Source organism: Tiliqua scincoides, chromosome 7 (genome assembly GCF_035046505.1).
Source record: "Tiliqua scincoides isolate rTilSci1 chromosome 7, rTilSci1.hap2, whole genome shotgun sequence".
In the NCBI taxonomy this organism is placed as follows: Eukaryota; Metazoa; Chordata; class Lepidosauria; order Squamata; family Scincidae; genus Tiliqua; species Tiliqua scincoides.
Window position 1 is genome coordinate 4380345 of NC_089827.1, and position 9737 is coordinate 4390081.

At 45.1% G+C, this 9737-nt stretch overlaps 1 pseudogene; it reads left to right on the forward strand.

The window, feature by feature from the left end:
* Positions 1–9617: 9617 nt before the first annotated feature.
* On the forward strand, positions 9618–9737 carry LOC136657854 (5S ribosomal RNA; annotated as a pseudogene).

The window sequence follows — 9737 nt, forward strand, 5'->3', positions numbered from 1 at the left end:
CTGTGGCCCATCAGATTATAGATTATCACAACTATCTCCGGCTTTATGAATTGCGCCTCTAAGGGATGCATCTGGCTTCAGGTGGCTTTTCTCACACATCAAAGGATCGTAATAAGCTCAGTTCTTTAATCGCATCGTTATTAATTTTGAACCAAAGTCATTCCAATGAGGCCCATCCCCCTCTGGCGTTGCAACACATTTTGTGATGAAGATCAAAAGCGATTTATAGCAGAAGTAAAGAAAACCCCTGAGTGACGAGACAAGGCTGAACTGCAGCAAAAGAACCTTCAAATACCATTCTCTGCAATACCTAAACACATTCTGAAGTAGGATCTTGTAATATAAAAGTAGGTTCCAAGCCTGCATAAAATACCCTCCGCCCCAATAGAAACACGTCATGAAATTGGCTGGAAGCGATAAACTTCTTTTATTTGCATAACATTTGCATGGCTAACTGGAGCGTGGGAACTTGAATCAGTGTATAAGTCATCTGCACATTTATTGACTTATGACTCAGGTTGGTTCACACAATGGTTGGTTGTTGGTATGGGAGGCAATTTCAGTACAGGAAGTGTGGAGTGCACATGGATGTGGCAACTGAACCTGGTGTGCAAGCCTCTACTTGGAATGGTGGCCTTAACAGAAGTCCTGCCTAGAATTGTACTGCACCTCCACACCCGTTTGGAAACCCCAGGGAAGTGAGAACAGTATTTAGCTGCTTTGGGTCCCTTTGGGGAGAAAGGAGGAATAAAAATACTGAAAATAAATAATTTACACTACTTGGCAGAACGTTGCAGGTGGCTAGTTTGCCAAAGGGCTACCATAGTGTCTCAGGCCCCAGCTCTGGCTGTGGGGCTGGAGGTTCTTTGGATTCTGAGGAAGAAGCAAACCTAGTCCAAGGTTGTCATGAAGGAGCTTTATTTGACTAAAGCAGTGATTTTCAACCAGTGTGCCATGGCACATTGGTGTTCCGCAGGTGTGCCATAGGAGTTTGGGGGAGGATCATTTATTAGTTGGGCCCTTGGGGGATGAGATCCCCCTGTTGGTAGTGTGATGTGCCTTGTCACTTGTCAAAAAACTGATGGTGTGCCTGACAAGTTTAGTACCTTGTCAGTGTGCCATGTGATGAAAAAGATTGAAAATTGCTGGTCTAAAGTCTAAGAGTATCAATTTAAGGAGCACCTCCTTAAGTGCTTAAGACTTATGCTGTAAGTGCATAAGACTTACAGCATTTTCAGGCAACTCACTGGGCTGATGCAGCCTGCCTGCATCAACAAGAGACCTTCCTATTCAGTGTAGAGCGTTGGCCATATGGTACTATATGGTATCCAATTGGTTGAAAGCCGACCCTGGATAGAAGGATGGGGGTAGCACTCTATATATTCTCACCAGTGTTGACACCAATGTAGTTATAAAGATGTCAATGGTGGGCTTCTACCTGCCCCAATTTTCCTTCCCAGCTCTTTTTGCCACCTTGTCTGTTTTCTATTGGCCCCTAATTCCTCCCTCCCTCCCTCCATCCCTTGGAAATCTGAGGTTTGTCCTCCTCCCTTGATGCTTTGCAGCATGTAGCTATTCTAACTGTTGCATACTTTCATCCTTGACCTCTGCCCAGTAGCATAGCTAGAGGGGGTGCAAAGCACCAAGTTTTGCAGGGAGCTTCACCATGGCATGCAAGCGGCCCCTCCCCCACCCCATCAGAGCCATTCTGGGTGGTGAGAGCAAAACAGAGGCATTCTCTGCTTCTTTGTGGGGTTTTCCCTGAGCTGGGAAACACCAACACCCCTGGGGGCTGGGGAATAAAAATAGGCCCTCGGTTTGGCTGTACTTGTCCTAAGAGGCAACTAAACAGCCACCGGGTAGATGGGACTCGTCAGCCTGGGAAGGCAGCTCATCTGAGAGAAGGAAAACTCTGATCCCAAACCTCCACTGCCTTGTGGCTACATCCAGTTATGGGAAAGGCTTCAGGAGTCAACCTCGAGGCAAAATCCAGAGCGGAGTCCCTGAGGCAGTTCATGGTTGAACACAATCACGTTCTGGCAACTCCTGTGACGCTGCTGGAACCAACCGTATTGGCCTCTGCCTTTCCATTGGACCATTTCAGCAACGTGGAGAGGGGGGATTTGCTGCATGGGAAACAGTCTGTCCTCCATACCTACTTTACCCAGGCTTCGCGTACTGGAGAGGACCCTGTTCCAGAGCCACCATTCAGAGCGCGATACCATAGTCTTCCGAGACTGAAGGATGCCAACAAGGATCATAAATAGAACTGAGAATATGTGCATTATTTTTGTCTGCTGCCAACACCAAAGCTTTGATCAAGCAGCTTGCCATACGGTGCTGTGGATCCAGGGGTTCGCTCATGAGGCAATGACTCATGACTGATTTAGAGGAACTGGAAGCGTGAAAGTCCAGCTGTTTGCCTGTGTGCTCCTCCCCTTGGAGTTTGTACCCTAGTTAGTTCACCAGGGCAGTTCCTCTCCCAGAAATCTCTGCAGCTCAGCTTTTGATCTTTTGTGCCATTCTGATGCTCAAGAGCAGTATATTGCACAGCCCACACCACAATGTATCCATGCGCCGGCAACCTTCTTCCAAGACAGACTGTGTGTGGTGCTCTCTGCATTCTGTTTGGGAGTACTCACACCTTGGAGTGCCTCTGGTGGAACTCTTTGCATTTCTAGTTTATCTGCTATCTGGCTTCATTTCCCCACCCTCCTCACTGTGGCTGAGCACGCACCTCTTGGCAGATTTGGAAACCACAATGGAGCCCTACTCGTTCTGCAGCTGCCCTGCCTTAAATCACGCTCACTGTCTATTTGTTTCTCAGCTATTTCTAGGTGGAGACCTTGGAGAACATATCAGCGCCAAAGATCATTTTGCAAAGGGCAAACCCTTGCCAATGGAACACGTCCGCCCCCTGGATCAGAAATCAACATGTTCCTTCCCTTTACCTGCCCCACACTTGTGACAGCTCCATGGCTGGTGGAGGCAGCAATGCGTAGACAGTAGCTGACTGATAGTCCATTAACCCAGGGCAAATACCCCATTTGTCTAATGGGAGGGCCAGAAAGCCAGCTGTACTTAGAGTTTTCAAAAGGAGGATTAAGAGCCACGCCAGCCCTGTCAGCGAGTTTCACCGCTTAACACCCCAATCCAGCCAGGTAACCTGATCTAACTTCTTCAATCTGCTTGTGACCACCTTTGAAATGTTTGTTACATGTGGCAAAAATGCAGAGAAATGTGATCTAATTTGAAATGCTTCTTATGTGTCACAAAAAGCTGGAGAAAGGTGTGCACAGCTGTCCAGTGGGCCTCTTTCAAAACAGTGCTGGCCAACTACTCTTCCAGGTGCTCAAAAATGTACACCTGGACTATGTTTCCCACACCTGTTATCTTGTTAGCATCACCCAGAAAGGAATCTGGTAAGGACTACTAGAGATATCTGTGGCTTTCCTCACACATCGAAGTAATCGTCTGACACTTCTGTATCCTCTTCCAGACTTGCCCCACCATCTCGGGGATTCCAGCTGAACCTTCACAACCCTGGCAATGATGAGAGGTCGATGATGAGTGGAAGGCTACCTGAGGGCTGTTCTGGGGTTGGGGCAAGCCCAGGAAGGAGCCTAAAGACAGGTAGTGGAGGAGGAGGATAGGTGAAGCAACCCCCCTCTTCAATGCCGAACTGTGAGGTCTCACTGTTGGGCCAGCAGCCTTCAATGAGTTGAGGGACAGTCAGCACAGAGGAGGAAATATCAGATGTTGATGAGCCCTCACAATTACCCAGCCCCACAGACTTCAAGTTAAGGTTCATAAAGTTCAGAGTGTTTAGTGGAGAGGGTCCCTTAGAACCTAATTCCATTTTTTCCATAGGCTCAATAAGAACATAAGAACATAAAAACAGCCCCACTGGATCAGGCCATAGGCCCATCTAGTCCAGCTTCCTGGATCTCACAGCGGCCCACCAAATGCCCCAGGGAGCACACCAGGTAACAAGAGACCTGCAAGGCCTCCTGGGAATTGTAGTTAAGAACATAAGAACAGCCCCACTGGATCAGGCCATAGGCCCATCTAGTCCAGCTTCCTGGATCTCACAGCGGCCCACCAAATGCCCCAGGGAGCACACCAGGTAACAAGAGACCTGCAAGGCCTCCTGGGAATTGTAGTTAAGAACATAAGAACAGCCCCACTGGAGCAGGCCATAGGCCCATCTAGTCCAGCTTCCTGGATCTCACAGCGGCCCACTAAATGCCCCAGGGAGCACACCAGATAACAAGAGACCTCATCCTGGAGCCCTCCCTTGCATCTGGCATTCTGACATAACCCATTTCTAAAATCAGGAGGTTGCACATACACATCATGGCTCGTAACCCATAATGGATTTTTCCTCCAGATGCTTGTCCAATCCCCTTTTAAAGGCTTCCAGGCCAGACGCCATCACCACATCCTGTGGCAAGGAGTTCCACAGACCAACCACACGCTGAGTAAAGAAATATTTTCTTTTGTCTGTTCTAACTCTCCCAACGCTCAATGATTCAGTATCTCCTAATTCAGTATCCACTATGTTTTCCAGGAAACTCAACTTAGCGGATAATAAGAACTGATTGTAGTTTTGTTTTACTGCTGCATTTTTTTCCCTTTTTTCACTGTATTTTTGTGTTTCTTGCTCGGGGCACCTTTTTAAAAAAAAAAAAGTGATGGAAATGTAGAATTGCCAACCTTAATTTTATGGTTGCTGCAGGCGTTTTTGTACGGGTATCTACTCAACCACCTTATAAAAATCAATCACCAGAGCAGTATAATCAGCATCATAAAAACCAAAGTAATGAATCCTACAAGTTGAAAACATGAGAGAACCATCATGGTTGGCTCTAAAATGCCTGTTTGAGTAACAGCAGTAGAGATGGTTCTTAAACCGTCAGTCATGTTCTTTACCTGCCTCTCAAATGCCGGTTCTGTCTCCTGTTTCGTCCGCCTCTCCCGCTTATGTCATTTCCTCTTTTCATCCTGCACTAGTAATCTTTGCCCTTTTATCTTCTAATTTGCAGCATTTTAATCTTTTGAAGATTTCTTTCCACCAAACGCTGCTCATTCTGTTCACCAGGGCAGTGGTGTAGCTAGAGGGGCGTGCAAACCACTAAGTTCACTAGTGTTTATAATTGTTGTTTGTTCGTTTGTCTTTAGGCCTGCCTTTCCTTCTTCTGCTAACTGGGGGTTTGGGGGCATGTAAATTTGATCCTGTGACCCATTGATTTTTTTCTTCTTTTTTGTTGCCTTGCCCTTTCACTGCTCAGGTCAGGATTTTGTTAGCTTTCAAGTATATCTATTCCACTGCTCCCTCATGCATTTCTTCAGTCCTATGACTTTTTCCCCTCTGCAGTCTCTTGGTTTGGGCATCTGCTGTGCTAGTAAGTGAACACCAGAACCCTTCAAGATACACCTGAGTCTAGGAGGACAAGGCATATGGGATCTATGTGGTGTCTGTTTTGACAAATGAAGCAAACACAACTGTAAGCTGATCTCGGATTGTTCCTTCCAGCCCATTTCTTAAAGGAAGTTTATCCTCACTGGAACATCTAAGAGTTGGGCCCCTGGTGTAGGTAAATATGTGCCTACATCTGACTTGGAGCTCCAGCAGGGGCACATTTTCAGGCCACTCAAAACATTTCCATCCACACTGTATCTATTGCATTATATAGACATCCAATATAGAAGAACAGCTTTTTGAGGATGACAGTTGGTTCCATATTTTCCCAGCTTGATGGATTTCTCAATTACTCCCATCTGAAAAGGTAAACTGATTAAATCTTTAAACCAAGATGTAATCAGTTTACCGTTTCCAGATGGGAACAGTTGAGAAATCCATCAAGCTGGGAAAAAATGAAATCAAACTGTCATCCTAGAAAACTGGTCCAGATTGTTCTGTGTTGAAAGCCCATATGCAGCATAATACACCAAGAGTGCAATCCCTTTCCCCATCCTTTTCTCCACCATAGCATGCAACCAGGCCAAAATGGGTTGCACTGTATGCTGTGGGGCCGGGGGGGGGGGGCGTATCAGGAGTCTTGGGTGGGGAGTGGGAAAATGTTTTCTCTTACCCCTCTGTAAGCCTTCCAATTGCCAATGGGTCTCCTTGGACCTGTTCCAGCTTTTTAGCTAGTGCAAGTCCAAGGAGACAATGGGGGTGCGTTGGCTACTCCTGCAGGTGATAGCATCCAGCATATATCATCCATGTTGGGTGCCACTCTGTCACACCTCCCACCCTCCCCTATTCTGCCCTCCCCACCAACTCACCTTCAAGGCAGGTGCTCCTGTCCCCAGCATTGTGCATGGGGCCACTCTGGTCTCTGGTCTCTTCTAGGACAATCCATTTCACAGGAAAGAAATTAGCTTGATTGGCAACTAGGATAGTAGCCTGAGGTGATGATGAATTAACATAGCTTAAGATGAGGTGATAATGGAATGTTATACTGTAGTAGCCTAACCTGAAGTAATATAAGTTCAATATACCTTACCTGAAATGTTTCAGATTTTTTTTTTCAGGTTTCGCAATACTTGCATAGGTACATAATGAGATACCCAAGTCTAAACATGTTTCACGCACATAGAACCTGAAGATAATTTTATAAAGCATTTTTATTTTTTAAATAATTTTAAATGTTTTATATATAATTTTGTGCAAGAAACAAAGTTTGAAACAAATTTATCCCAGTTCTAAAAATAATCCAAGAATAATCCAAACTCGAACATCTTCCCTTGTATAACACATACACATGAATTTTTGCCAGTAGATATTCTGGACCTGCCTAAGACCTTTCCCTGTGACCTGCCTTTTGCAAATGTTTTTGTTCAGGTGGTGGAAAAAGGAAGGCTAGAATATCATGATGATCTCCCAAAGGACAAATTTTGCTGGGAAAGAAGTAGGAGGAGAAAAGGTGCTTACAAACACATCTGGCTTCCAGCCATTGCAAAGCTGAATTGGTTCACAGCGATGTGGCAGAAATACCTGTTTGCAACCTCATTTCTTTTTCATGCAAAAGACAGTAACATAAGAAGAAGAAGGATTGGGCCAAGAACCATAAATAAGTCGGTGTTTATATGTCATAAAGGTAGAGAGGTTACAATGGATAACCATTGTATGGGAATTCTAGTCAGTTAGGGCAGTTTCAGTTTCCATTGGTTAAATCAACACACAGTCCAATCCTACCTAACCACCCCCCCTCTGTCAAAGGAGTACATACTGCATTTGGGGGGGGGAGTCAGGGACGAGGCAGTTGGAAAGACCCAGAGGGACTTTTAATTCTGTCTAAGTTTATAGCTTCTCATGATTCTTGTTAATCTTTCCAATGAATTTGCTTACCAACCATGTGTTTTAAAGACATTCATTTCAGCATCAATTTCCATGGAATTTTCAGTTGCATGAATTATGCTGTTCAGCTGGCATGTTTAATAGACCAACTCTTGGGGACAGAGAAATATCTGGTCAGTATCTGCGTTCAAGAACTCTGGCATTCACCAGGTAAGCTTTTTCACCTTTAAAATCAGTGGGGACTATTTGTTAACACCTAGGAATACTTAGCTATGAATGTGCCTGTTATTTTAGGACTGTGTTGCAACAAGTCACCGCTAAGTATGAGTGAATCTGGCTTGAAGTAAACTGAGTCATTAAAAGATACTCTGTGCTTTCCTAAAGTTGTACAGTTGTTTGCTTGTTTATTTACTTTTGTTTTTTGCTACAGGCTACATGGTAAACTAACCACCTTTTGGATCTGTATTAATTTCAGCATCACGTTCACCATCATCTGACACTTAAAAAAAGTGTGTGCATTCTCAATGCCTTGGGAAAAAAATATTCTTTCTGGGAGAAAGAAAGTAAAACAGGTTACTGAAAAGTAGTATATGAAAGGACAAGTGCTGGATGCAGTTGAATTCATGGATCAAGAAACACCATTTAGCACTAGATGGTGCTCTCATCTACATTTAAAATATCTTATGGCTTCTAGAAAGGAAATAAGGTGTTTTCGTTCTTCGGATTGTAGGCATCCTCTGTTAAGTTTGCTCATATTATAATAGGGTTGGACCGTGGGTGTTACCCCAAACCACTGGCAATTCTAAGTGGAGAAAACCTGAATGCAGAAGAGCACAGGATAGTGATGTTGGAGGAATGAGATTTGAAAAGTACATTGTATACATAGGGAGAAATGGTAATACTGTTGTTGTGTGCCCTTTGGGCATAAAGGCGGGATATAAATTAATAAAATAATAATAATAAATAATTTTGTTTCAATAGGAAAATCCAAGAAAGAGAAACCGACAGCCCAATCCTATCCAACTTTCCAGTGTGGATGCAGCCATGTCAACAGGGCATGCACTGCATCTTTCAGTGTGTGTGTGTGGGGCGCTCATGGAGGCCTCCTTAAGGTAAGAGAATGCTTGTTCCCTTACCCCAGGGCTGCACTGTGACTGCATCAGTACTGGAAAGCTGGCAAAGGTTGGGCCCTGAGTCATTCAGAACTGATATGAGCAGAAATGAGGCTGGGTGCAGAATATGTTGCAGCAGGATTCTGCAGAGTGAAGTCACTGCACCTATAAGGTTGAGAGAAAAATGAACAGGATGCTGGATGAACTTGAGTGAATTCTGGATTTACAGGATGGACACTGGCTTGCTTGCATGCAGCAGCACAGATATGTGACCTTCAAGAGGAAAGGTCATCACCAGCTGGAAAATGAGGATCCTGCTTTCCCCAGTTCTGCATAGACAGCACCCATGTTCCATCCAGGCATCTGTTTAACCTGAGGCATTTAAATTAGTGTGGCAAAGAACTGGAGACCGAATGCTACACCTTGTGGAGAACCACAGCTTAGAACCTGCCTGTAGCATTTGCATGTGTGATGGATTACAAAGAGCAAGATAAGGCAGCCAACTCTTATATTGTGTTGCCTGCACAATACCAGCACCTGACCCAGTTTCCCTTTAACTTGAGGCTGGTTGTGGAACTTCTCTGAAGGAGGGGAGAAGTGTTGAATAGGATGCAAACTCATCGGATGGCAGGGCCTGTGAGAGGAATTTTATCAGGGGGTACAAAGTTTCTTCTGGGCCTCTTCCCAAAAGGGAGGGGGGCAATGGGGGCAGGCAGGAGGCAAAATACAGTAAGGGGAGGGTACTGACAGCCACAATAGTCTTTGGAGCCCAGGTTTACTAGGCTTCTTGATGCAGAGCCCAGGTCTACTTGATCACGCAGCACTGGCAGCTAGATACAGTAATATGGAAAACCAAACACACTCCTAAGTCTCTCTAAAATCTTTGAAATACAGGAAATCGATTGCAGAAAATTAGCATCATTGTATTTAGGCTCACACTAGAATGGACCAAAATGAACTTCTGGATCAGCAGTAGCCCTACACCTGGGTCCCTGAGCTTCTATACACTATTTCATGGTTATGGGATCCACAAGCCAAAGAGCTACTGCAGCAAGCCAGTTTCCTCCCAGATTTGACACAGTGTTCAGGACAATCTTGTCTGATCTCGGAAGCTAAGCAGATTCAGGCCTGGTTAGTACTTGGATGGGAGACCTCCCGGGAATACCGGGTGCTGTGGGCTTATACCATAGTCTTTCGAGACTTACAGCAACTGTTACCCTGCACATGCCTGATCTCATCTGATCTTGGAAGCTAAGCAGGGTCAGGCCTGGTTAGTACTCGGATGGGAGACCGCCTGGGTATACCGGGTGCTGTAGGCT